Raw genomic sequence first — 26,617 nt, forward strand, 5'->3', positions numbered from 1 at the left:
GAAATGAGAGATCTGGGGTATATGTGTGCAAATCGTTGAAGGTGGCAGGGCAGGTTGAGAAAGCGGTTAAAAAAGCATACGGGATCCTGGGCTTTATAAATAGAGGTACAGAATCCAAAAATATGGAAGTCATGATGAACCTTTATAAAACACTGGTTTGGCCACAACTGGAGTATTGTGTCCAGTTCTGGGCACCGCACTTTAGAAAAGATGTGAAGTCCTTAGAGAGGGTGCAGAAGAGATTTACTAGAATGATTCCAGGGATGAGGGGCTTTAGTTACGTGGATAAACTGGAGATGCTGGAGTTGTTCTTCTTGGAACAGAGACGGTTGCGAAGAGATTTGATAGAGGTATTCACAATCATGAAGGGTCTAGACAGAGTAGATAGAGAGAAACTGTTCCCATTTTTAAAAATATTCGTTCATGGGATGTGGGCGTTGCTGGCAAGGCCAGCATTTATTGCCCATCCCTAATTGCCCTTGAGAAGGCGGTGGTGAGCCGCCTTCTTAAACCGCTGCAGTCCGTGTGGTGAAGGTTCTCCCACTGTGCTGTTTGGTAGGGAGTTCCAAGATTTTGACCCAGCAACGATGAAGGAACGGCGATATATTTCCAAGTCGGGATGGTGTGTGACTTGGAGGGGAACGTGCAGATGGTGTTGTTCTCATGTGCTTGCTGTCCTTGTCCTTCTAGGTGGTAGAGGTCGCGGGTTTGGGAGGTGCTGTTGAAGAAGCCTTGGTGAGTTGCTGCAGTGCATCCTGTGGATGGTACACACTGCAGCCACGGTGCGCCGGTGGTGGAGGGAGTGAATGTTTAGGGTGGTGGACGGGGTGCCAATCAAACAGGCTGCTTTGTCCTGGATGGTGTCGAGCTTCTTGAGTGTTGATGGAGCTGCAGTCATCCAGGCAAGTGGAGAGTATTCCATCACACTCATGACTTATGCCTTGTAGATGGTGGAAAGGCTTTGGGGAGTCAGGAGGTGAGTCACTTGCCGCAGAATACCCAGCCTCTGACCTGCTCTTGTAGCCACAGTATTTATGTGGCCGGTCCAGTTAAGTTTCTGGTCACTGGTGACCCCAAGGATGTTGATGGTGGGGGATTCGGCGATGGTAATGCCGTTGAATGTCAAGGGGAGGTGGTTAGACTCTCTCTTGTTGGAGATGGCCATTGTCTGGCGCGAATGTTACTTGCCACTTATCAGCCCAAGCCTGGCTGTTGTCCAGGTCTTGCTGCATGTGGGCATGGACTGCTTCATTATCTAAGGGGTTGCGAATGGAACTGAACACTGTGCAATCATCAGTGAACATCTCCATTTCTGACCTTATGATGGAGGGAAGGTCATTGATGAAGCAGCTGAAGATGGTTGGGCCTAGGACACTGCCCTGAGGAACACCATTGGCAGAAGTGTCAAGAACCAGAGGACATAGATTTAAGGTGATTGGGAAAAGAACCAAAGGTGACATGAGGAAAAACTTTTTTACACAACGAGTGGTTAGGATCTGGAATGCACTGCCCGAGGAGGTGGTGGAGGCAGATTCAATCATGGCCTTCAGAAGAGAACTGGATAAGTACTTGAAAGGAAAAAAATTGCAGGGCTACCGGGATAGGGCTAGGGAGTGGAACTAGCTGGATTGCTCTTGCATGGAGTCGGTGCTGATTCGATGGGCCGAATGTCCTCTTTCCGTGCCGTAACCTTTCCATGATTCTATTTCTTTGTATGATTTTTAACAGGTTAAAAATTAAACCCAGCCGTCGCAGGTGATCTGAATATAGCAAAAAGCCACTTCACACAGCTGTCAGTCAGTCAGTCAGCAATGTAAAAGAGCAGGTGAATTATTGAAAGGAGCATTCTGGTGCACACATCCCTGGGAATCTATATGTAAAAAAAAATCCATTCTTCAGCTGGAATGGGTGCAGGTCCCAGAGGAGTTGAGTCAGCTAGAGCTCAGATGTGGTAAACTCATCCAGCTCCATGTAGTGTAAGGTGCAGGTCCCCCCCCGCCGCCCGGCAGCTGATGCTCTTACACAACCGCTTTTCTTCCTTCCAGTAACCGAGCGGGGAAATTACGCTCGAGCTGGGGATGCGGCGGTTTATTTGGTCCCCGCGCGGACCCTGCGTGCACAGTGCAAGCCGCGAGCTGCTCAGTCGGAGCGTCACCGCCGGCTCGTGCCCAGGTAAGTCACTACGTGGGGGAGGACTGGCGGCTCTCTAACGCTATCAACCGCCTGTCACTCCGGGGCAAGACCGAGGATTATTAGGGCCTAACGGTAAATGCATGCAGCTGCAAGATCGGGTGTGTGGAGGGCAAATACGCCTGTCGTTGTAAAACCCTTTAAGTTTTTTTTTTGCAATAAAATGTGCATATTGGTGACATTTTAAAGCAAATAAGCCACATGTTTTGCAGGCTAGTCTGATCTGGCGCTTTTGTTGAGTTGTGAAATTATTATTTACCCGTCAGGGCAGAATCTTGTAGTAAAGCAAAAGATGGGTTATGTCTCCCTTTGTGTAGAAGTCGCCAATTTGGAGAGTTAGTCCAGAGCTTTATGTGATGTGAAGCTGCCACCTGTTTCTGCATCTGACCCAAATCTGTGGCTAGGCAGAAATTGGCTGCATATTCCCGTGATAGGTTTATTGCTGTGTTTTACTCCAGCTGATCTGGAAGGAGGTGGGACAGATTGTGAAGACCTGCTCGGTTTTCTTAACACTGTGGCACGGTCCATTTGTTTGATCTGGAAGTTTTCTGATACACTTTTAATATTTAAGCACGACTGGTGTATAGGAAAAAGTAAATACCAATAGAGAACCTGAAGATGCATTGAGCTTATGATTTTATGACAGGTTATATTTCGGTAATGTCATGCAATCCATTTTCTATAAAATCTAAGAAAAATGCCTTTTCTTTGGATTTGACTCCACTAAATCAGCTTCCAGACCTGTCAAAAGTAGTGGGGCTGCTCTGGAATGCAGTGAGTTGCATTTAATCACCAGAGTGGCCTCATGGTAAGGGTGTTAGACTTGGTGGGTCTCCATTACAGGCAAAGATTTAATGTTTCAAAAAGTCTCAATACTTTTACATATGCACATATATATTCATATTCTAAATTAACATTGCTTTCAAGGCCAGCCCAATCACGTCCTCATCCAACCTGCATGCGTGCACTTTCCGGGAAGGATGATTAAATCGCAGTCAGGTGTGGGGACCCTGGCTGATTTTGCTCTTCCTTGTGGTATTGTGGCCAAATGTAGCATCTCCAACTGATTTTCCCTTCTGAGATCAGCTAACTAGAAGTAAACTGGAAATTGAACTCAGGACATCCTAGTCTGTATTTCTCATTTACTTATTGGATAAATTTGCTGAACCACTGGGGGAATCAGTAGCTACATTTTGTGCCTTTTTTTCCCTTTTTAATGTAAATGTTTTCCGGTATTGTTTGAGGGGTGTATTGGTGTGAAAGTACCAACATTTTGAATATGATGTTTTCAAATTGTCACAAGAAAGATTTTATTGATCTCTAAAGGAAACATGTAACTGAGTAGTTATTACATTGTATGCTCCACTCTTTTTGGTTTAATTACTGTGACTATTTCTGTACCTCCAAATGGCATTGCAATTCATTCTTTGCCCAGCTGTTGTTTTGTATAATATGTTCCCATCCTAACCACTGTTCTGTTGGTGGAAAAATGACCAATGTCATACTGGGGTTGAATTGACTACAAATTAAATGAGACTATTTATATTAAGAACAGCATACATGCACTATTGTAAGTATTCTAAGCTTTCTGCAGACTGTTTAATTATAGTCCATAAAGGGACTTTGGGATTTGATCACATCCTAACTTGACTGCCTGATTTAATATTTGCATTTACATTTTTCACTTCTTCAATCTATATCTTGCAATTTCTTAAGTCTTAGTTAAGCTGTGAGAAGGATTTGGGTAGGCCTGTTCAGCTGTCTGGGTTTGTCCTAAATTTTTATAAATTGAGTGTTAAAGAAAGAACTTGCATTTATATAGCACCTTTCACAACCTCAGGATGTCCCAAAGTGCTTTACAGCCAGTGAAATACTTTTGAAGTTTAGTCACTGTTGTAATGTAGCAAACATGGCAGCCAATTTTGCGCACTGCAAGGTCCCACAAACAGCAATGAGATAATGACCAGTTAATCTGTTTTAGTGATGAGTGTTAGGGCAATCCTGACAGTTTAAAATGGCTGTAATGACATGGGAGTTCTAGGATCAATGGAAAACCCAATGTCAGCATAAAAGTGCCCCAGAATCGAATAGGATCACTCCAAAGCACTACTCATATAAGTGTTTTTATAAAACATTTTTTTGAATATTATAGAGACTAAAACACATCTCAGTAGATTAGCTGAAAGGGCAATGGTTTTTAGAGTTGGAAGGTTATTTTTTTAAAAAAGTGATTGCTTCCTTTTCATTGTGAAATTAATGGTGAAAGCCATGATAAAGGAGGTAACTATCTGGGGGATACAGGAATAGCAAGAACATTGCTTCAGAAAAAGATAACAGCTCATAAGGATAAGGAAAGTGTGTAGGCGTTTAATGTAATTGTAGTTCCAGTGGTTGTGACTTGTTTTATAACTATTTTCACCTATGTACAACATATTAAATGTCCTCATGTGGTATGTTCTTTTTTTTTGAAAAATAAATGCTAATAACCTGATTAATCAGGTAGACCATGTTTCTAGCCTTTGCTTTGGAATAATTTGAAAAGTGAGTTGTGAACATAGGAACAGGAGTAGGCCATTCAGCCCCTCGTGCCTGCTCCGTCATTTGATAAGATCATGGCTGATCTGTGATCTAACTCCATAAACCTGCCTTTGGCCCATATCCCTTAATATCTTTGGTTGGCAAAAAGCTATCTATCTCAGATTTAAAATTAGCAATTGAGCTAGCATCAATTGCCGTTTGCGGAAGAGAGTTCCAAACTTCTACCACCCTTTGTGTGTAGAAATGTTTTCTAATCTCACTCCTGAAAGGTCTGGCTCTAATTTTTAGACTGTGCCCCCTAGTCCTAGAATCCCCAACCAGCGGAAATAGTTTCTCTCTATCCACCATATCTGTTCCCCTTAATATCTTATAAACTTCGATCAGATGACCCCTTAACCTTCGAAACTCTAGAGAATACAACCCCAATTTGTGTAATCTCTCCTCGTAACTTAACCCTTGAAGTCCGGGTATCGTGAGAAGAGAATGTATTTCTTTGTTGAAGGAACCATGTTGAAGGTAAAAAGTGGTTCGATCACTAGTAGTTAACATGACTGCTAGTGTATTAACATTTTAATTGGTGTGTGAAATTTTGTTCAAGTTTCATTGCAAGTCAGGGCCTTTACTGGAAAAATGGTATTCATGATCAGTGGTTTCTTTGATTGCCTGACATCAAACTGCTATTTGACCCTTGAACATCAGTCCAATAATTAGGGTTGTGACTAAGGCACAAGTGTCAGAATAGTAGATGTAAAATAATTCTTGTTAGTCTTGAACTGTAAAGGCAGCTTCTGAGAATACATTGTAAAGAGTAACCTTTCTGTGGTGATGTTGTAGAGAGTATGCTGATAGAATTTCTGTAGGATCAATTGTTTAACAGATATCCTCATAAGGAAAGCCAGTGTCTGAATATTGATAGGGAGTTGGCAAATAACTACCCTATTTGTGTATGCTTTGGTAAGGACACTACATTAACTTCAACATTTCCAGTATACAGAAATATGTTAGCCATGGAAAAAGCTTCTGATTAGTCTCCAGTAACTGATACTGGAATGTACATACATATGGTCAATCTTAGATAAATTCTTACCTGCTGTTAGTGTAGAATTCTACTTGCTTTGCACAAGATTGCAAGCAGAACATTTAAGTACAAAATTTTAAATCAAACCCGACCATTTCTTGATTGTTTCTTGATACTGTAAACTCAGGTTTGACCTTGGGACAATAGAATTTTACTCACCTTTGTGTAAAATGTGTGTTTCAGATTAAATTTAATTTCCCGATTAAATGGGATGTGCGACAAAGATTTGTTATTTCTGTCCTCAGCTTATAGAAATATTTATCTAAGTGAGCTATCATGATGGCCAAGTGGGTAAATATCGCATGTAGTGTGGTACTAAATCATTTAGAGCAGGAAGGTACAATATTTAATGTCCAGTGTGTGGAGTTAGCTGATCTGAGAGGAATGGTACGGGTTGGCCTCACTGTCTCACAGTCAAGGAAGGAAAAAGTCAGAAATGGTTTCAGCTTTTGATTGTTTTCCAGTAATCTGTTTTGGAATGTGTGTGAGGACTAGGTCAGTCTTGTAATACCCCTCATTGTTGGATAACACTCTGATACTGTCTAGACATGATTGAGGAATAGGAACTTTGATAAATTGCTGGAGAATTCCGCAGCACTGGTGGAACTGTATCTTATTAAGAATGATGAAACTGGATGAAAAATTAGAGGAGGGGGTAAAATTCCCGATCTAAGCATAACATTTTATTGCAAACAATGTGCTAAGTCAGAGCTAAATGATCCCACAACAACGGATCAGGTCAAAGCTCTACAGTCCTGCCACATCCAATTGCGAATGGTGGTGGACATTTAAGCAATTAACGGGAGGAGGAGGCTCCATGAACATCCCTATTTTTAATTAATATTTTGCGTCTGTCTTCACAAAAGAGAGACACGATGCAGATATTGTAGTTAAGAAGGAGGAGTGTGAAATATTGGATGGAATGAACTTAGTAAGAGAGGAAGTATTAAGGGGATTAGCATTTTTGAAAGTAGATAAATCACCAGGGCCTGATGAAATGTATCCCAGGCTGTTAAAAGAAGCAAGAGAGGAAATAGCGGAGGCTCTGACCATCACTTTCCAATCCTCACTGGATACAGGCGTGGTGCCAGAGGATTAGAGGACTGCTAATGTTGTACCATTGTTTAAAAAGGGAGCGAGGGATAGACCGAGTCATTACAGGCCAGTCAGTCTAACTTCGGTGGTGGGCAAATTATTGGAATCAATTCTGAGGAACAGGATAAACCGTCACTTAGGAAGGCACAGAGTAATCAAGGACAGTCAACATGGATTTGTTAAGGGAAGGTTGTGTCTGACTAACTTGATTGAATTTTTTGAGGGGGTAACAAGGAGGGTCGATGAAGGTAGTGCATTTGATGTAGTGTACATGGAGTTTGACAAGGTCCCACATGGCAGACTGCTCAAAAAAGTTCAAGCCCATGGGAGATCCAAGGGAGAGTGGCAAGTTGGATCTAAAATTGGCTCAGTGGTCAGGAAGCAAAGGGTAATGGTCGACGGGTGTTTTTGTGACTGGAAGGTTGTTTCCAGTGGGATTCTGCAAGGCTCAGGACTAGGTCCCTTGCTTTTTGTGAGATATATTATTGATTTGGACTTAATTGTACACAATAAATGGGAGGATACTGAAAGGTGTAGAGGAAGTGAGGGACCTTGGAGTGCATGTCCACAGATCCCTGGTAGCAGGACAGGTACATAAGGTGTTTAAGAAGGCATATGGAATGCTTTCCTTTATTAGCCAAGGCATAGAATATAAGAGCTGGGAGGTTATGCTGGAATTGTATAAAACACTGGTTAGGCCACAGCTTGAGTACTGTGTACTGTTCTGGTCACCACATTACAGGAAGAATGTAATTGCACTAGAGAGGGTACAGAGGAGATTTACGAGGATGTTGCCAGGACTGGAGAATTTTAGCTATGAGGAAAGATTGGATAGGCTGGGGTTGTTCTCTTTGGAACAGAGGAGGCTGAGGGGTGATTTAATTGAGGTGTACAAAATTATGAGGGGCCTAGATAGAGTGGATAGGAAGGACCTATTTCCCTTAGCAGAGATTAATAACCAGGGGGCATAGATTTAAAGTGATTGGTAGAAGGATTAAAGGGGAGCTGAGGAAACATTTTTTTCACCCAGATTGTGGTAGGGGTCTGGAACTCACTGCCTGAAAGGGTGGTAGAGGCAGAAACCCTCAACTCATTTTTAAAAAGTACCTGGATGTGCACCTGAAGTGCCGTGACCTACAAGGCTATGGACCAAGTGCTGGAAAATGGGATTAGGCTGGGTGGCTCATTTTCAGCCGGCACGGATACGATGGGCTGAATAGCCTCCTTCTGTGTTGTAAATTTTCTATGATTTCTACCTTTAATGATGGCGGAGCCCAGCACGTGAGTGCAAGAAACAAGGCTGAAGCGATCACAACCATTTTCATCGAGAAGTACCGAGTGGATGATCGTTCTCGGCCTCTTCCTGAGGCACCCACCATCACAGATGCTTGTCTTCAGCTAATTCGATTCACTCCATGTGATAACAAGAAACGGCTGAGCGCCCTGGTCACAGCAACAGCAACGGGTCCTGACAACATCCTGGCTCTAGTGATGAAGACCTCTGCTCCAGAACTAATCGTGCCTCTAGACATACCATTCCAGTACAGCTAACGCACTGGCATCTACCCAGCAATATGGAAAATCACCAAGGTAGGTTCTGTCCAAAAAAGCAGGACAAATCCAACCTGGTCAATTACCGTCCTATTAGCCTACTCTCAATCATCAACAGTGCTATCAAGTGACAATTACTTACCTATTAAGCTGCTCATTGTTGCTCAGTTTGGGTTCTGTTAGGACCACTCCGCTCCATACCTCATTGTAGCCTTGGTCCAAATATGGACCAAGTATCTGAATTCCAGAGGCGAGGTGATAATGACTGCCCTTGACATCAAGGCAGCATTTGACCGAGTGTGGCACCCCAGTGAAACTGAAGTTAATGGGGATCAGCGGAAAATCTCTCCAGTGGCTGGAGTCATACCTTGCACAAAGGAAGATAGTTGTTGGTGGCCAATCATCTCTGCCCCATGGCATCGCTGCAGGAGTTCCTCAGGGCAGCATCCTAGGCCCAACCATCTTCAGCTGCTTCATCAATGTCCTTCTCTCCATCATAAGATCAGAAGTGGGGCTGTTCACTAGTGATTGCACAGAGTTCAGTTCCATTCGCAATTCTTCAGATAATGAAGCAGTCCGTGCCCGCATGCAGCGAGACCTGGACAGCATCCAGGCTTGGGCTGATAAGTGGCAAGTAACATTCATACAACGCAGGTGCCAGGCAATGACCATTTCGGACGAGAGTCTAACCACCTCTCCTTGACGTCCAAATGGCATTACCATTGGAAAATCCCTGACCACAACATCCTGGGTATCACCATTGACCATAACGCAACTGGACCAGCCACATAAATGCTGTGGCTACTATAGCAGGTCAGAGGCTGGGTATTCTGCAGCGGGTGGCTCACCTCCTGACTCCCCAAATCCTCTCTACTACTTTCAAGGCACAACTCAGGAATGTGATGGAATACTCTTCACTTGCCTGGATAGGTGCAGCTGCAACAACACTCGAGAAGCTCAACACCATTCAGGACAAAGCAGTCCACTGGATCGACAGCTTATCCACCGCCTTAAACATCCACTCGCTCTACCACCAGTGCACCGTGGCTGCAGTGTGTACTATCTACAGGATGCATTGAAGCAACACGCCAAGGCTTATTCAACAGCACCTCCCAAACCCGCGATCTCTACCTCCTAGAAGGACAAGGGCAGCAGGTGCATGGGAACACCACCATCTTCAAGTTCCTCTCCAAGTTACACACCATCCTAAATTGGACATGTATCACCGTTCCATCATCATTTCTGGAACTCCCTACCTAACAACACCCTGGGAGTACCTTCACCACGCGGACAGCAGTGGCTCAAGAAGGTGCCTGACCACCACCTTCTCATTGGCAACTAGGGATAGGCAGTAAATGCTAGACTTGCTAGTGATGCCCATATCCCTAGAATGAATTAAAAATCACTGTTTTAATAGAGTCGGCTATACTAGAGCTGTCAGCGTTTCCTTTTTTAAAAAAAAAATACATTTTGTTTCTTTTTAGGCTAAAAGCAATTTTTTCGCTAAACTTTATTTCAAACACCATGGTGATATATTTGACTTGTGAGTGTGAAAAGTACAGAAGGTGCTGGAAACTCACTCAGTAGGCACGGAATTATGGATAATTATAGTTCATGTTTATTTTACCCCATGCCATTATGATGTTTGACGGTGTCAGATTCTGCTTAAACATAGTATTTAGGGCTGAAGAATGGGAGGCAAACCAGATCAACTGCAAGTAAAGTGCTAGCAAATTCAAAATGGCTCCTGACTACATCACCTCCATTGGCATCCATCATAGGTATTGTGGTAGTGCAGTAAAGTTACGCCGGCTCTGTTGTATGAGGAGCTAAGACAAAGCCCCTTAATATTAAGTTATGATGTGCATTGGAGTTTCTGTTTCTATGAAACCTGAGTAGATAGATGGCTTCAACTGGCGCTGCCGCCTCCTCCTGGACTCAGAACAGCACCATATTAGTACGTGCATGACTCACAATGCCATGTCTATGCAAGCGCAGTAGTGCTCTGAATTTTGGAGGAATCCAGAGCATCCAGTGTAAACAGCCAGTATAACTTGACCATTGCGTCTGGAGCAACATTATTCAAAGTGCCTAAGGGATCAAGACTTTTGCCATTGAGTTGTGTGGAATCATACCATAATACAGGATGCTGCATATTAGATCTTCACTATAACTTCGATATGCCATGACAGAAATAACATAAGCGCTTTGTTGTGTGATGCTCAAAGATGAAATTATAGAGAAGGGCTATTGTCTTCTTTTGCCCTGTGCACCATGGAGTGTGTATGTATATATATTTTGTTTCCTCAGAACTACCTATTCATCTTAGCTTGTGATCTTTGACTTCTGCCTGCTCAGAGCTGGCAGGTATGACTTCTCAGCCAGTGAGCTGAAATGTGACAAGCTGTCAGAAATCAGCTGAAAAATTGAAACAGAAGGAACAAATGAAACCTGAACTCCTACTTCCTCCTACCCTTTCCCACGATGGTCAGTTCCTGCCTTGCCTCTCAGCAATAAATTTCCCACTCACTAAGTTCCTGTTATCAGTTGGGTGTTGGGATAGATTAGGTCCAGAGATCAGGTACAGGCAAGAAAAAATTCTGAGAGCAAGTAAACCCATGTTGCTCTTGATCATCTTCTAATAACCCAGTTACATAGGGATGTTGGCAGAAGCCTGGGAGTAGGTTGCCTGCCCACACTCTTGATTGACTGTGTGAACAAGGTGGAAGAGGAGGGAGAAAGAGCTTTTACTTGCATTATTTCCCAAATCAGCACCGAAACATTAAACTTCATAGCTAGCCTCAGGAACATTGTAGAAGTAGTGATTGCGAAGCAAGCCATGAAGATGTACGAGCTTTAATTCTCTTTCTGCCACTCCCTCCTCAGTTTTCTTCCTTCTTGTTTAGTAGGTACTGGCTCTTGCTGATTGTATGGTACCATGGGCACTTCATCTCTTTTGATATTCACCCAAGTGTCTATTCTTCATATGTGCATGTTGGCAGATTATTCATCTGTGGAGGGTATCAGACATCCTAATGCTGTCCTCACCTGACACACGTGAACACTTGCAGTCAGGCACAGGAACCTTTGCTGATGTTTTTTTTTTCCTTTCCAGCCCGGGACGCTGTGATCAGTTGTAGAACTTCGGTTGTCACCATAGTTGAGATCAGCTAATTCAGCACAGGCTAGGAACTGAGGTAAGAGTTTTAAATCAGCTTTATTTTTATAAATTAAAGAATTGGGTGAGGTGAATGAATACTCAAGCCAAAAGACGTTTTTGGAGATTGTCCTGAAATATATTGCTTTTAAAAGGGAAATTGTTTTGGGGATGAAATTGCTAACCTGCAAGTGTTTTTCATTTTGAACCCTTGTACCTACAGTGTAATAGGGAGGTTGCTGTGAGTAAAATTCTTTTGAGCAAAAAAGATTAACTTTTGTTCAATTATGTCATGTGAGCAGTCACTTCAATGCTTTTGCAGTACTTGCACTTCGATACTTCATGTAACTTAAATGACCCTTATTGCGCATCAGCAGGAATTTTTTTGCATGAACAGCATTTCTATTTTTGAGATGATTTTAACCTCTTGGCCTCCGCTGGTGGGGCAAGTTGGGCCAATTCCATAATAATTAAATACGTATATGATGCAAAAGAGTGAAGAACTTCTCTTCTAAAATGAAATAATTTTTACCTGTATAAGGATTTCATCCAGCTTTTTCTCGCTGTATATTTGTATCTGACAGCAACATTACAGCCGAAGAGATCTTTTCCATGTTCATAACAGGCCTGTTGTAATAGGTTGTCTACAAGAAGTTTGCTTCCAGTTGTAATTATTGATCTTCAGAACCTGTTTGAATAACAGTATGTGTCAACAATTTTAAATGTCTGTCTTCCCCCACCCACCCAGCTCTCAAAAGAGTGGTGGTCTCCAGGGATATTGTGTTGGCATTTGTTTTGTATATTTTTATCAACAGTGTAGCTCATGTCTGTCTGTCTATCTATCTATTTATCTGGTTATAGTGTCAAGTAATATTGATGAATTGTTTTTGGCACGTAGGAGGATAGTGATGTAATGTATAGGAGATTAGTGACAAACAGTGATGGGATGGATGCAAGAAAAAGATGTGGAATTTCAGGAGGTGGTTCATAGGGGAAGGGGGAGAGAGCAAAAAAAACTTTATTGGGTCCCCTGGGGAAGCATTGCTAGGAACCGGAACCAGTCCAGTTCGGTGCTTTATCATCTGTTTTCCGAATGTATTGATCCACTGTATTATAGCTCAAAGATATAAACACTTCAAGATTTACTTGAGCATGTGATGGACTAAAGTACAGTGATTACTGTTTATGATCAACACATTAAAATCAACTCAAGGACTTGACCTTTTTTTGGTATTTGGAACTGAAAATTTCCCCGGTTCTAAAATCTGGAGGCCAGTGTTGGATTCTATTTGTTGTAGTCAGTATAAAGAGGACTCTGCTATCTGCCTATCCAAGCTATTTGAGTGTAGCCATGACATTGGTATCTACTTGACAATGTGGAAGATTGCCCAGAAATGTTCTATCCACAAAAAGCAGGCTAGATTAACTCAGCTAATTATTATGTGGAGATGCCGGTGATGGACTGGGGTTGACAATTGTAAACAATTTTACAACACCAAGTTATAGTCCAGCAATTTTATTTTAAATTCACAAGCTTTCGGAGATTTTCTCCTTCCTCAGGCAAATGCAATCTCCGAAAGCTTGTGAATTTAAAATAAAATTGCTGGACTATAACTTGGTGTTGTAAAATTGTTTACAATCAGCTAATTATTGCCTTAGCAGCCTGCTCCCAATCATCATCAACTGGCTGCGGTATATATGATCTACAGGATACATTGCAGCAACTCATCAAGCTTACTTTGGTGAGTCTGCCTCACAAACTCTTAGCACCAAGAAGGAGAAGAGTAGCAATATCACCTGCATCATCACCTGCAAGTTCCCTTCCAGTCCACACCACTCTGACTTGGACATATATCTCTCTTCATTTCTTGTCATTGGGTCAAAATCCTGGAATTCCTTACTTGACATTGTGGGAACACCAACAGCACAAGGATTGCAACGGTTCAAGGAGAAGGTTCACGACCACCTTAGGGCAACTAGGGATGGCCAATAAAAATGCAGCATTACCAGTGTTACCCGAGAACAAATTAAAAAAAAACAGAATATTTTCGAACTCATTCCCTTTTCATTTTCAACTCTGGGTGGAATTCTAGGTGCAGTTGAATAGATTAAAAACAGTGCACAGTGACATAGGTTAGCAATTGGTATGGGAGGCTACATGCCGTTCTGGAATTTACCATCTGAGGTTGCTATTGTTTAAAAGCACTGCATTAAATACGTGTTCCTGGCAAATCCTAATCTGTGATTGGACTACTACTCTTACTCACTGTGTCTCTTTGGAAGAGCAGTCAGGAAAATGAAACACTTTATACAACTGTCTTTCTGAAACTTAAGATTTAGAATTTAGGACTTTTCTAAGCTATTACAACACTCCCTGCTTTACATCTCCATTAATGATTAGAAAGTCCTCCAGTTTCTCAGTTAATGAAATTACACTGAAAGCAGAGTAGCAAGTAATTCCACTCCTCACCATTTTCCTCCTGAGCATAAATCTGTTCTGCTATCACTTTTTAAAAAAAAATTCCAAATTAATTTGCTGGTTTATTATAAACATTATCAAGGTGGCACAGCATCTGGTTAAGTGTATCTTCTGTTTATGCATGCTAAATGAGCTTGAGGAGATGGCTGTTAGGACATGGACTGCCCTACCACAAACAGTGGTAGAAGCAGAATTCATAATAGCTTTTAAAAGAAATGTGGATAAATATTTGAAGAAAAAAAAAATTAATAATGCATGAGGAAAGATGAGGGGAATGTTTTTGCTTTCCTTATAACTACCTCACATTGCTTATGAACTTTTAGTAATTGCACTTGGCTATCGGTTTTCACAGTGGAGGAATAGGACAAAATAGCAGTGGTACAAGGGAACCTAAAAATAAGTCAAGGAGATTAGAAAAAGTAATCAAAAAAGGCTGATGGAATGTTGGCCTTTATCTGAGGGGTTGGAATTCAAAAGTGAGGAAGTGATGCTTCGTTTGTACAGAGCCCTGGTCAGTCCCCATCTGGAGTACTGCATTCAATTTTAGGCATTAAACCTCAGGAAAGAGTATTGGCCTTGGAAGGGATACAGTACAGATTCACCAGAAGGATATCCGGGCTTAAAGAGTTAAATTATGAGGACAGGTTTCATAAACTTGGTTTGTTTCCCTTGAGTTTAGAATGTTTAGAGGTGATCTAATCGAGATATTTAAAATGATAAAGGGATCCGATAGGGTAGATACAGAGAAACTCTTTCTTCTGGTGGTGGGATCCAGAAAAGGAGGACATAATAAAATTAGAGGTAGGCTGTTTAGAAGTGAAATCAGGAAGCTTTTTTCCATACAAGGGTAGTGGAAATCTAGACACCTCTTCCCCCAAAAGGCTGTAAATACTGGGTCAATTGGAGCTTTCAAGACTGAAATTGTTGCATTGTTGTTGGGTAAATGAAGTTTAGGTACAGATCAGTCATGATCTAATTGGTGGAACAGCCTTGAGGAGCTGATTGACCTACTTAATGTTCCTATCACAAAACTATTTCTAGATATCAAATTGGGAAGATGGTGAACATTTTTGGTATTTCCAAATGACAAATCATTTTCCTGATACTGTACATCTATGAGGTGGATGTTTCTTTTGCAACTTCCATTTATATTTAATTCATTTTTAATGAAGCTTCAAAAATACTTTGGGTCATAAAACCATTACAATTTTGTATTTTGATAAATTACATACCTCAAAGCTGTTGTTGTGTTCATTTACAAGGCTTTATCCATTATGATCATCAATCAAATATCAATATATACTAAAGGTGTATAGAGAGCATGAGCAACCCAGAATGGTCCCGAATCTTCTGTCAAAATAACGGTGAGGCTAATGGTGCTCGTTGTTATTTATGCGCAAATGGTACAGTAACTTCAGGTGAGGGACAGATGCCTGCTTAAACGTGGCTATCCAATATTTGCTATCCGCGTTGCGCCGTTCTGCCATTAACTTTGCGAAAACAGCATCTCGCTGTCTGCCTTACCGTTGAAATGCTTTGAATGCCATGAAGTTGCTGTATTTGCGTAGTAGATATGAACTAAACTCACCACAGACAGTAAAGTCTCATCATTACAAGCGCAAGTATCCTTTTAACGATGTGATGTGTTAATTACTGCCAATCAACCCCATCTGGCACTGAAATTAACTATTACAAGTGTGGAGTCTCATTCCTTCAGTTATTAATTTTTGGAGAATTTAAAAATGTCAAATTTAAAACTTACATTTTTAAAAAACTTTTTTCTCTCTCTCTCTCTTAATCCAATCTTTCTGTCCCTCTCTTTATTTCTCTTTCTGTACCTGATTTGACGTTGAATTCACCCACTCTAACTTACTCTTCCTTCTCAGTCCTTGTGCTGTTAATTTCTCAATCCTTCAATCAGGTTAAGGCGATACACCGTTGGTTGTCCTGTTCACTCAGGCCCCAGATGCCCTGTTTCTCTAGCTGTACTGTTATTAGCCTGCACTTTCAGGAACTTGCCACGCAAAGATTTTAAAATCCACATGTGCAAGGGCCAGTCTAACTAACGGCAGACGCTGTTAGATGCCCTTCTACAGCAAATTATGGCCCATTATTTGTGGGTTTTTCTGCCTCCTCAGTTTCCTTCCCACTTCTCCAGGAGTCACTGACAGGCTGGGACTTTGGCTGTATAAGAACACGTCAATTTTTGTTTATGTATCTGCACGCTGTTCCCCTGGGGAATAGTGTGAAGCAATGGAAGGATTCGCTGGCTGATTAACAGTTTGACAGACCACAGTATGAACACACCTCCTATGGCTGTAACCATCCTTATACCAGCTGATAATGTGGTTAAATATATGACAAGAGGGTTTTATGGGCTCCCACAATCCATACGATGATGGGTGGGCCACCGATATCCACTCGTCACAAATATCCCGTTGGATGTCAACCCAGAATTCGGAGCTGAATCTCCCATCTCCACTCGCCTGGACTGTCGAGAGTGGGGTTCAAACCTTTCTCCTTCCGACTGAGGGGTGGAAAAGCTACCATTAAGCCAAAGGCTCATTCTCATTATGCTCAGTGTCCAAGGCTGACGTAACGTCAGCAAAGTTAATATCAGTTAGATTTGTGTATTGCTGTTAAATTAACAGCTTTGAATAATAAACTTGTTAAATATATGCAGTCAAGTTATTTCAGCTTATTGTTGATATCCTGTGGCTTTAGAAATGATCTTATACAATTTTGTCCTTTCGAGATGGAGTAATAGAGTTGGTGGTCTTACCACCTACTAGGATACTTGTGCTGGCTTCAGGATTGTTGGCACAGTGCCCATCTCTGGCTAATACAGTTCTTCAACTTAAAATCTCCCTCTTGACGCTTCTCATCTTGGAAGCCCTCCTTCACAAGCTATTCTTTAATCTGACCTCCTTGACTCCAGATTTATCCAAGCCTCTAAACTCTTGTAACTTCTTTCTCAAAAGTCTTATAACCATCTCGCTTCTATCTCTGCTGTCTTTTGTCAAAAACACAATCGGTCAGAAATCGCTCCTGAAATAACGGAGGAGCTCAACATTGCTCTCCGTTTTTAGTGGTGAATTGAAGGAGCAAGTTCCCGCGTTTGCACATGCGCAGTGAAACGCAGAAATCTGCTGGCGAGATGATAGCTTCGAATTCAAGGGATATCGCACGCATTGCAATCAGAGAGATCATTGAAAACGGGCTAACTTACTTATCTACCCAGCTGGAAAGTAACTAATTACACCACCAAACAGGTACGCTTAAAAATACCAGATCTAAATTAAGTTTTAAAAGCACGGTTAGTCTTGATTGCCAAACAACTAAAAATTAACTTTTAAAAATGTGGAGTCTCATATTACTCCTTATTTTAATAGTTTTTGGTCATTATAGATAAAAAATTTAGTTTTCCCTTCTGTCTCTCTAATTCAATTATTTCTTTTGGCTTTTTGTAAAATTTTTATTTACAATGACATCTAGAATACTAACTTTAAATGAAAGAAGTCTGCTTGCCTGCTTGATCAATGCAGCCTGAATCTGTGGGCGTGACTTCTCTTCCTGACAGATTTTGTGGGCATCTCTTCTCCACACAGACTTTTCCAGCTGCGCGGCAACTCACGCTGCACAGGGGCTGGGTTGATAGCGCCCAATTTGGTTTAAGCTCAAATTCAAGCAATTGGCGCTACAGAGCCCGTAGTAAGTATTTTTGTTAGTTAAATTCGCAGGAGCTGCGGTGAGTGTTGCCTTGCCGCTCTGTGCGATTTCTGGCCCAATCTTTTATACATTTGATTCTCAATGTAAAACTCCAATTTCAACCTTGACCAATTGGTGTGATGCACTTTATTGCAAGGATTCCCTTTTATTTGGTGACTACCTTAGATAGGCACATGTCAAGCACTTATGAGCAAATTTTTAATTACATGAGAAAAGCCAGATCTGCTCATTAGGAGGAGGGGAAGAGGCCTGCTTGATTGAGTTTACAAAGTGAAATACTGTTTTAATTATTAACTGGAAGTTGTCCAGAAATATATACAAAACTTCTTATACTGTTTTCAAATGATTTTAGAAATGTTCTGATATTGGCCCAGAATTTGCTGGAGTGGGGCATCTCATGGCATGCCCTGTTAGTCGTTTTCCTGCACCCTCCAGCTCAAAATTTTTTTGCTTATAAAGTTGCTGGAAGTGAGAGCTGATAACTGCACGTGAGAGCAACATGGCTTCTGGGACCTTGGTGAACAACGGGACAAACAGTGTATCTCCTTAACCAATGAGATTAAAGGATTGAGAAATAAACAGAGGAAGGACTGAGAAGGAGGGTGAATTCAATATCAAATCAGAAAGAGAAATAAAGAGAGGGAAAGAAAGATTGGATTAAAAGAGACAAAGGAAAAGTAAGATTTTTTTTTAAGCAACTTCATGAAAAACACTGGGAGGTTTAGAGCTAGATGCCATTTTTGCGAAGCTAACGGCGGAGCACCGCAAATCGGCCAGCAACTTGTGGCGATTCGCAATTCATGGGGTATCTCTTCCTCGCCACAAGTTGCTGGCCAGTTTGCGCATTAATAATGGCATCGTTCACAGGCCTTTTTTTAACAAATTCTGGGCCAATGTTTATTTTTATAAGGTGTTAACTTTTTGTATACCATTTTAGTGTGTAATTCCTGTTATTCCAGTATAACAAGTACATTTTTCCAATTATTTTTTTTCTTCAGTTTGCATTCAGATGCATTTAAGGGGAAGCTGGATAAACACATGAAGAAAGGAATAGAAGAATATGTTGATGGGGTTAGGTGAAGTAGTGAGGGAGAAGGCTCGTGTGGAGCAACATTGGCATGGACCTGTTGGGCCAAATGGCCTGTTTCTGTGTTGTATATTCTATGTAACTAACAGTTAAAATCAGGAACCGTGCTCAATAGAAGATATTGGAGCCGATTTTCACTTGTGGCGTGGGCAGTAAACTAGTGGTTGCAGATTGGCTGCCCGTTATACGCCCCGCCCGATTTTTAGTTCCATTGAAGAAAATCAGGCGGACGATCTACAACTGTCAGTTTACCGTCCATACTAAGGAAAAATCTGCCGCATTAACTCCTGTTTATATATTTGAAATGATATTGTAACACACTGTATCATGGTGGAACAGAGAGATCTGGGGTATATGTGCACAAGTTGTTGAAGGTGACAGGGCAGGTTGAGAAAGCGGTTTAAAAAAAGCATACGGGATCCTGGGCTTTATAAATAGAGGCATAGAGTACAAAAGTATGGAAGTCATGATGAACTTTTATAGAACACTGTTTCGGCCACAACTGGAGTATTGGGCGTCATTTTAGCACCCGCTATCGGGTGCGTTCCTGGCGGGGGGGGCTCCGAAAATCGTGAAATCCCGGAGCGGGACCGGAGCCCGCCCCGAACCCGCGCACTTCCGGCTTCCCCGCTGATGCGCCGGCGTGCGCGCGCAGCTCCCGCTGGTGGGAATCCCGCAGGCAATTAAAGCCAGCCTGATGCCACTTGAAAGTATTTATTTAAGTATTTCAGGTCATTAACTGACCTGATTAAGGGATTATGTGAGGAGGGGTGGGATTTTAGAGCAAACTGGGACTGTTTCCCACACTGGGGGAAACACTCCCAGGTCAAATGGACGTGTTGCAGCTGTCAGCCTGTGGCAGCTGCAAAGGTCCATTTGACAGGTGGGGGGGGGGGAGACACCCTCACCCATTGCAGGAGGCCACTCTGTCACTTGGGACAAAGTTTGGCCTCCACCACCCTCCTCCTGACCGTCAAAGTCACCAACCTGCACACTTACCCCGGGGTCCGGAGACATGTGCCTACCTTGCGGACCCCCTCAGATGTACATCTTGCGGATGGGGGCCGCTGTAGCTGCAGTCATGACCTCCTCGGAGGGCGAACAGCACCACCAGCCTCGCCATCCACGCCGTCCACCTCTGACACGTGGAGCTCCACATCCGAGTGCTGTGATACATCCACCTGTACAGCAGGAGGGAGGGCTACCGCAGAGAGAGATGCGTCGCAGAGGGCACTACCCTCGCCACAGGGTCCACAGACCAAGGCTCAGCCTCCTGGACCTCTCTGAGCAGCAGTGCACACGGAGGCTCAGAGTCACTCGACATGTAGTCGTGGACATCTGCAGCCTCTTTCATGCCGAGCTGCTCCTGGCTGCCCCGAGCACCATCTTCTTACCTGTCGCTGTCAAAGTCACCACTGCCCTCAACAACTTCTCCTCCGCATCCTTCCAGAGTGCAACCGGGGACATCGCCGATGTCTCTCAGTCATCTGCGCAAAATAGCCCTGCAAATACACCTACACCCACTCTGCAGTGACACAATGGGTGGCATCAGTTGTGGGTCCTCATAGTGATCCTCAGGAGAGGGCATTATTGCGAAGACATGGCAGTAGTGGTGCCAATATAATATGTAATGTGAGTTGGTCAGAAATTCAATATAAGTAACACCCATGACAAACCCTCAAACACCCTTGTGCATCCCCTTCATGCTCACGACACGTTTGCCTTACGCTGCCTACTGCACATATGTGATGCATGCCCTGTGGCTGCAGCACAGGTAGTGGCAGGTTGAGTGAGGCTGGCCGTGAAAGAGATGCACGAGAGGGTGAGTATGAGATAGAGCCATGAGATTGTATGAGGATTGGGTTGAGTGGTAGTGGCGGGATGAGTACTGGCGAGGTGAGTAGGTGCAGGTGAGATGAGGATGAGGTTTGAGTGGGTATGAGGGGTGATGTGACAGAGTAGTGTTGGCAGTGCTGAAAGAGATGTGGGGTGGGGGCAGTGATGTGGCAGACGGAGTGTAGAGCAAAGAGTAAGTGTACTCACTTTGGCTGACCTACTGAGGTCATTGGAGCGCCTCCTGCACTGTATGCAGGTGGGCGATATGTTGGTTGCGCTGGTGACCTCCTCTGCCACCTCGAGCCAGGCCTTCCTGGTGGCAGAGGCAGGCCGCTTCCTCCTGCACGCCGGGAGGAAGATCTCTGTCCTCCCCCTCCTCCTCACCCCACGTATTGATACCTGGAGTGAGGCATCATTAAACTGGGAGCAGCCTTCCCCCTGGGCTGCTCCATGCTGTAATTTTTGCTATTTGTTGCAGCATCTGTCAGTGGAGGACTGCCCCTTTTAAATAGAGCTCCTCCAGCTGACAGATCTTACTGTGCATGCGCAGCCCGCCCGACGCGCAGATCAGCAGTGGGGAACCCGGAGGACCAGGTAAGTGGATCCAATTAGTGGATTGGATGCTACAATCACGCGGGAAGCTGACTAATTTCACCGGGCGCGTTACCCACGCGCCCGATAGCCCCCCCGCCGAGAACCCGCAGCCCTGCTAACATCGGGCTCATTGTGTCCAGTTCTGGGCACTGCACTTTAGGACAGATGTGAAGGCGTTAGAGAGGGTGCAGAGGAGATTTACTAGAATGTTTCCAGGGATGAGGGACTTTAGTTACTTGGATAGGCTGGAGAAGCTGGGGTTGTTCTCCTTGGAACAGAGAAGGTTACGAGGAGATTTGATAGAGGTATTCAAAACCATAAAGGGTCTAGACAGAGTAAATAGAGAGAAACTGTTCCCAGTGGTGGAAGGGTCAAGAACCAGAGGACATAGATTTAACCAGAGGACACAGATTTAAGGTGATTGGCAAAAGAACCAAAAGTGGCTTGAGGAAAAACTTTTTTTTTTTTGCACAGCCAGTGGTTAGGATCTGGATTGCACTGCCCGAGGGGGTGGTGGAGGCAGATTCAATTATGGCATTCAAAAGGGAACTGGATAAGCACTTGAAAGGAAAAAAATTGCAGGGCTACGGGGACAGGGCGGGTGAGTGGGACTAGCTGGGTTGCTCTTGCATAGAGCCGGTGCGGACTCGATGAGCTGAATGGCCTCCTTCCGTGCTGTAACCTTTCTATGATTCTATTCTAATTATGAAAATGAAAAAATCTTTTTTTTTTAAAAAGATGTTTTCTAACTTCTGCAGATAATTGGAAATTTTCTCTCTGGTGGCAATTAACTGACTTGTGGTTATAACTATCCATGAGATGTGTGTGATGCTCGTTAAAATTGTAATTCTGTCCGGATTCTGGGCAATCCTTTCGATATGAAGACTGATGAAGTCAGTCTGAGGTGTTCAGCCGAGTGGAGTTATCAAGTTGCTGAGAGTTTTGAGACCATTGCTACAGTGGCATTGCACTGGTAGTTCTATCATGAAATGATAAACAGATTTTGAATTTGAGTAACCTAAATCCAGAATATCCTAGAGTCTTACTAGATTCTTTAAAATTCCTGTTATGCAAGGTGTGTACACAATGGGCCTCCTTAGATCTGACACAGTCGATGTATGGATTCCCAGTAGCATTACCAGCAATCTGGTTTTTGAGTGGATCTTCTGGAAATGTAAACTGGATGTAAAAAGCCTTCTTTATAAGGGTATTAATTAGTTATTTTTTGAATTAATTTTCTTTAGCTAAGGAAACTTTCAGAACTCAAACTAATGTCTCACCTCTGTCCTTCCCCTGTTCAGTCTTGGATTTGGCAAATAAGGCAACTCTACACCACTGAAATTAATGCCCTAGCCGAGGGCTTGTTAAAATGTTGTAGTGAATAAGACATTTCTAAATGAATGCATGCAGTGGTAAATATTCAAAAGGAAGCGTCCTAAACATCACATCATTTCCACCTGGCAGGGCCATCATTAATAGGGCTATAATTTCCTGCTTTTTTTTTGAAGGATGACTTATGCGATAGTTTTAAATTACATTTTCTGAGAAAATCAAAGTCTTCCTGCGCTAGAGCCAGAATCCACGATGAGTCATTTGAAAAGTTGTCATTTAAATTTTGAAAATCACAAGTGCGATCTGTGTATAGCTAGCTAAATAAAAACAAATGACCCAACCCTGAATGAATAGCTTCCTAAACAATACACTTACAAGAAAAAGTTATGTGTGGGCTTGTTTCTATCCTACTGGATACTTTCCAGTTTTCATTAGTTACTGAAAAGGATTAGAGATGGCTTGTGAAATTATTTACTGTAAGGAAACTGCATTATCAAAGATGGGAAAACTGTGTAAGATTCAGTTTTAGTTTCCTGGGATAGGTTGGGTTAAGCAAAGTCCCTGAATATCAGTAAATAAATAATTTTGAGTGAATTAACTATAAAGAAATGCACTGAATTGTGTAAGGGGATAATTATAACCCTAGTACCGAAGTTGCGGAAATATAGAGTAATGAAATAAATTCAGGAAAAACTACACGGTAAAGTTATTTCATAATAAAATGACCGTTTACAATTTTAATTTAAAGTAGGTATCATGGGAATTGGGTGATTCAATAGGTTAGTGTATATATTATGATACACAAGGTCCTTTTAAGCCTGGTACCTGGGTTTGAATTTAGTGCAGAACGATAGGGTAAAAGTTTCTTTCTGCTGTATGGAGTTGTCTCAATCCAGTTCATTATTGGTATGGGTCGGCAGCACAAAACTACTCATAATTTGGTATTAAATTGTAATCTCACTCCAAGAGGCCACAAAGATGGCTGATGCAGGAGATCTATTCTTGGTCTAATCACAGAAACACTAACAACAACTTGCATTTATATAGCGCCTTTAATGTAGTAAAACGTCACAAGGCGCTTCACATGAACGTTATCAAACAAAATTTGACACCGAGCCACGTAAGGAGATATCCGAACAAGTGACTAAAAGCTTGGTCAGAAAGAGAGGTTTTAAGGACTGTCTTAAAGGAGGAGAGGTAGAGAGGCGGATAGGTTTAGGGTGGGAATTCCAGAGATTAGGGCCTAGGCAGCTGAAGGCACGACCGCCTTTGGTGGAGTGATTAAAATCAGTGATGCGCAAGAGGTAAGAATTGGAGGAGTGCAGAGATCTACGAGGGTTGTAGGGCTGGAGGAGGTTACAGAGATAGGGAGGGGCAAGGCGATGGAGGGATTTGAAAACAAGGATGAGAATATTAAATTCGAGGCGTTGCTGGACCGGAAGCCAATGTAGGTCAGCGAGCACAGGGGTGATGGATGAACGGGACTTGGTGCGAGTTTTGGATGAGCTCAAGTTTATGGAGGGTGGAAGATGGGAGGCTGGTCAGGAGAGCATTGGAATAGTCATGTCCAGCGGTAACAAAGGCATGGATGAGGGTTTCAGCAGCACACGAGCTGAGGCTGGGCGGACACGGGTGATATTATGGAGATGATGAAGCGGATATGAGGTCGGAATCTCATCTTGGTCAAATAAGACGCCACAGTAGCAAATGGTCTTGTTCAGCATCAGGCAGTGGCCAGGGAGAGGGTTGGAGTTCAGATGCAGTTCAACTCCTTCTCTTGCTATTTTTGTCCAACTTTTCACCTCGCTTGAATCTAATGACTCACATTGGCTGTGGTCTCCTGGGGTCTAAAATTGCTGGAACAGTGTGTTTGGCCGCGCGCTCCATTTTCAGCTCCCTGTTCATATCGATCTATATTTACGTCGTAATTTGCTGGAACATCGATCCATATAAAGCGTGGTGAGGTCAATGGTGAATCAGGGTCATCATGGACAGTGCACCCGATGGATTACCCCACAGACCAACCACATGGCACTATAAATAGCTGGGAACCGACGCCTTAAGGTAGATTGAGGTGAGGCACTGCGAGGTAAGTGAGCTGCAACTCCTGAAATTAATCTAAATCAACTTTAAAAAGGTTAATTACAGTTTTACAGAAAAGCTTCTTTGAAGGTTGTTTGTTATTGCAATGTTGTATTTAATAAAAGTTCAATTGTTAGCTTAAATCTTGCTTGTTATTCTTTGCTCGGGTCACCACAGGGATCACTCCATACTTCCTGATGCACCTTCATTTCACTGGTGGAATTTCAGAGGTGGGGGGGTGGGGGGCAGTGAAGTGGTGATTTTGAGCTATGAGCTGATCTCTGGCTGCCGCCACTATGTCTTCCTGCGAGTGGCCACCATCCATGAGCCCGGGGCATGCAGGTCGGGATTATCTGATTCCCCGGGTATCTCATCCGCCAAGTCAAGGGTGGGCCTTCCTGCAGGGTGAAATTGTGTAGTGTGCAGTGGATCACTACAATCTTTGCCACTTTATCAGGAGCAGAATGTAGGATATGGTGTGAACGCTTCCTTGATGCTTTGGATTAACATGCAGAATCCTCAATTGGGCATCACAAACAATAAGCACATTTAGTGGGTGATAACCCTGTTGATAAAAGTGTTGGGTTCCTCAAGTGGAGCCTTCAGTAGCAGATAGGTCCCATCGGTAGCCCCCTGGGGAAGCCAGCGATTCTGTGGAATTTAATGAACCTTTCTCTTTGCTGCGCAGGGGATATGTCGTATGTAGTGAAGATGGATGCCCTGCAGAAGATAGCATCTGTCATAACGTGTCACTTGTAGAATGCTGGTCCTCACAGCACCTTGGCTGATGTTACAGAGATCTCTAGTGTCTGACTGGGAGGAACTGTAGAAATTAAGGGATGTCATCGCCTTCATTGCCACGGACAAGGCCCTGTGGGAGATGGACCACGGCTTTAGGTCTTCGTGGAGCACGTCTCATATGTGGCCAATTGCGCAGAGCTTCTCGGACAGTGCCTCAAATGACACCCGTTCCCTGTACGTTCCGTGGGGGCTAGTAGCAAGATCGGTTCAGTCTCCGGACATAGTGCCTCAAGCAACACACCTGCGCCCTTTGCTTCTTCTCCAGGTTGTCCATAATAATCAGGAACACTTTCACCTTCCTTACACGTAGAATTAGGTGGGGACCCTGAAAGTAATTGCCTTCAGACTGTAACAGCAGCTTGGATGGCAAAGCTGACTAGAATAAACTACCAAAAATGAGAGAGTTAGGGAAAAAAATACTCCAAATAATTTCCAGACTGCTGGGGTGAGGCTCAACAGCTTTAGTGGTCTCTTTGTCAGCCTCTATGGCTAAGAGTTATGTGTTGGCTATAAATCACTTAATTACCAGGTCACCCATGCCATTATTTATCAGTCTAAATGGCTGTGGGGGTAATAATGACTAAATCCAGCAAATTGGCAATCGCCATTGACTACAATGGAGGGCTGAGCGGCGAGAAAGGAATTTTATTGGCTTTGGTGGGGCTAATGGAACAGCACAAATGTGGCAGTAAACTATGGCACAGTGCAACTCATGCGTAAGTTACTTAATCGCTTATTCCTTGCAATTTTAAAATATTAACATGGCGCACCCCATTAGTGCGTCATTATAGCACGAATTTCCAGCAATTTCAGGCCCACGGATACTATCAGCCCTCTGTTACCTTACTTAAGTTGCCATTCTTCTAATGCAAGCCCAGAGTGATTGGCTGTTCAGCTGTTTGGTGCATCATAGAATGGCCTGATCCTGATATCCACGCACATGGATTTTCCAGCAGGAGTCACTGAATAGCAATGAGATGCACGAACCGTAGTTGTTTTTTAACCTTTATATTTTATGACTCAATACTGCACTAAGTAATGTATTTACCCACTGGGCAAATGCCCCTC

The 26,617-nt window shown here is 43.0% G+C and overlaps 1 protein-coding gene across 3 annotated transcripts in view; it reads left to right on the forward strand.

Annotated features, from left to right (window-relative positions):
- The first annotated feature begins 1,822 nt into the window (after positions 1–1,822).
- LOC137316340 (ATP-binding cassette sub-family C member 9-like) overlaps positions 1,823–26,617 on the forward strand; it is a 233,059-nt gene continuing 208,264 nt past the window's right edge. For 2 of the 3 annotated variants that reach the window (XM_067980409.1, XM_067980417.1), the window contains exons 1-2: positions 1,823–2,172; positions 11,568–11,649. The gene's annotated coding sequence lies outside the window, so the exon portion shown is untranslated. The remainder of the gene's footprint in view (positions 2,173–11,567; positions 11,650–26,617) is intronic. The other variant, XM_067980431.1, reaches the window with a different exon arrangement.

This window comes from Heptranchias perlo, chromosome 3 (genome assembly GCF_035084215.1).
Source record: "Heptranchias perlo isolate sHepPer1 chromosome 3, sHepPer1.hap1, whole genome shotgun sequence".
Taxonomy (NCBI): Eukaryota; Metazoa; Chordata; class Chondrichthyes; order Hexanchiformes; family Hexanchidae; genus Heptranchias; species Heptranchias perlo.